The 2391-nt window shown below is 45.4% G+C and overlaps 1 pseudogene; it reads right to left on the bottom strand.

Moving 5' to 3' along the window:
• Positions 1–9: 9 nt before the first annotated feature.
• Positions 10–1205, bottom strand: LOC121938135 (annotated as a pseudogene).
• Between the last annotated feature and the right edge of the window lie 1186 nt (positions 1206–2391).

Raw genomic sequence — 2391 nt, 5'->3', positions numbered from 1 at the left:
GTCAGATGCATGGTCCCAATTGGTCCAAGCTCCTTGTTGGCTCATGGCCACTGTCCTGATGTGATGTTCCTCCTTCACCTCTGCACGGGTCTCTCCCTGAACAAGCTAGCGTCTCTCTCTCCCCTGGGCTTTGTCTTAGCAAGGTCTTGTATGGCTACCAAGTCCTGCACGTCCAACTGCCAGAGAGCCTACAAGGACACTATACCTCAGCCTCGCTTCAGCTTGGTCAACTGCATCCTCAGCCAGCCACTTCTTTCTGATTCTGACCACGATGCCTGCAGAGAAGACTCTGGTATCAGATGAGTCTCTATAAATTTGCAACTCCCTGGCTCTGGTGACTTTAAATTCCTCTCTCAGGCTGGTGAAAGGGCAATGCTGCTTAGGCTCTCCGGCAGGCCCAGCCACCTCCGAAGGAACTTGCTGATGTTGCGCTCAAAGCCCTCCACGGTGGATATTGAGACTTCTTATATCAACAGTGGCCACAGGAGTCTTGGCAGGATACCATGTTGATATAGCCATGCCATCAACTTCCCAGGTAGGCCGGATTTGTCCACCGCTGATAGCCAGGTGTTCAGCTCCTTCTGGGTTGACTGGACCGCTGCCTTGTCTTTCAGGGTACTGTTGAAAATCTTCCTGAGGCTTTCCACTGGCTTCTCTGACACTGATGGAATTAGGATGCCATCCTAGTGAATATGGCGCTTGCCTTCCACTCTTCCCTTCCTCAGAACAAGGGATCTGGATTTGGCTGGCCTGAACAACATTCTTGCCCAAGTTACGAGTCTCTCCAGTCCACGGAGGAGCCAGGGCTGTGACAGTCAGATCATCCATGAAAGCTCGGATCGGAGGTTGGCGAATGCCAGATCTTGACAGGGGGCCCCTACATTCCACCACCTAGCATATTCATCGCTAGGGCTAACAGCCACACTGATATGGTGCAACTATGGTCCAAGCTTCTGTGGAATGGATCCGTAGGCATTGGCAAGGTCAAGCCAAATGACTACCAGGTCTCCTTGGGTTTCCCTTACCTGGCAGATCAACTGGGTGACCACTCTTCTGTGTTCCAAACAGCCTGGCATGCCTGGAACTCCTCCCCTCTGCACTGTGGTGTCAATATAAGAATTCCTCAGGAGGTACTCAGTCATCTGGTTTGCAAGAATCTTGAAGAAGATTTTGCCTCCCACACTGAGTAGAGAGATGGTACGGAACTGCGTATATATCAAGTGGCTTTTATATTTTTTAAGTGTGTGGATTTTTCTTCTGCAAGAGAAATTTTAATTACTTAAACAGGATTTTACTTGGTACTGTCAATGATTGTATATCTATGATAAGCTACCTTTGAATTACCAGTGTGACTTCTAATTGACTTTTAGTTTTACAAAGGACACGAACAGTAGTCTCATGGGTGAAAGTCCTGTATTTGTTTGACTTCCTCCTTACATGTGCTCTCTTTATACCACGTTAGTAACTCTGAGTGTCTAATATTGTCACAGATGGGTTTACATTGGAGTCACTTAAAAGATCTGTGTGTATCAGATGCTTAAGTATTTTTGGTTGTGGCTTAATAGGTAGAGCAGGTCAACCACCCATCAAAAGATCGGCAGTTTGATTCCCAATAGTGACGTATCTTTGGGCAAAATACTGAACATCGAATTGTTTCCAGTGACTGTCGTCAGTGTGTTTAAGTTGAGTAGCAGGTGGCACCTTGTATGGTCATATTGGCCACCAGTGCGTGAATCTTATCCATTCTTGAATTCATTCAACTGTTATTTAACCAGGTTGTTACCACTGTGATTAAGAATCTATCCCAAGGGAGACCTGGCCAAGACAGTCAGTGGTGAAAACGCAAAGTTGCAGACAAGGACACAAAAGGGAGACAAAATACAATTCACAAGCACTAAAATTTGCATTAAAAGAGAACTATCTAGTCGAAAGAAAACTTTCTGGCAGGCTAAAAATATCGACATCCTTTAGAATCTGCTTCTAAGTCTTTCATTTCAGGTATAAAAACATTTAACGCCACCAGCTCCTTGATTTTCAAGCCTTTTTAAGGTGTAATTTTCTATATGTTTCTTACTGGGTTGCATTTTCTAATGCATGCTGTGTATCATATAGCTGACCCCAGGCAAGATTCTGCCCAGGGCCCCAGATAAGCTCGGTCTGCCCTGTGTACGTCATAGCTTTTGTCACATACAAAATCAAATTGTTTTAACCTTTCCATTCATCTTAAACTCATCATAATTTGCTTTGAAAAATACTGTCATTGACTGTATCCTTCCCAGCCACTGTGTTTCTGCCGGGTAACAGGAAACCCCCCCTACAAAGGGTTATTTGGCTGTTTGCAGCAGGTACTGCTATGAGCCAGGGAAGTGAAGCCTGACAAGCCTATACTGT

The sequence above is a fragment of the Plectropomus leopardus genome, unplaced genomic scaffold (assembly GCF_008729295.1).
Source record: "Plectropomus leopardus isolate mb unplaced genomic scaffold, YSFRI_Pleo_2.0 unplaced_scaffold28596, whole genome shotgun sequence".
Lineage (NCBI taxonomy): Eukaryota > Metazoa > Chordata > Actinopteri > Perciformes > Serranidae > Plectropomus > Plectropomus leopardus.
Note: the sequence above shows the minus strand (reverse complement) of the source record. Positions and strands in the feature narration are given on the sequence as shown.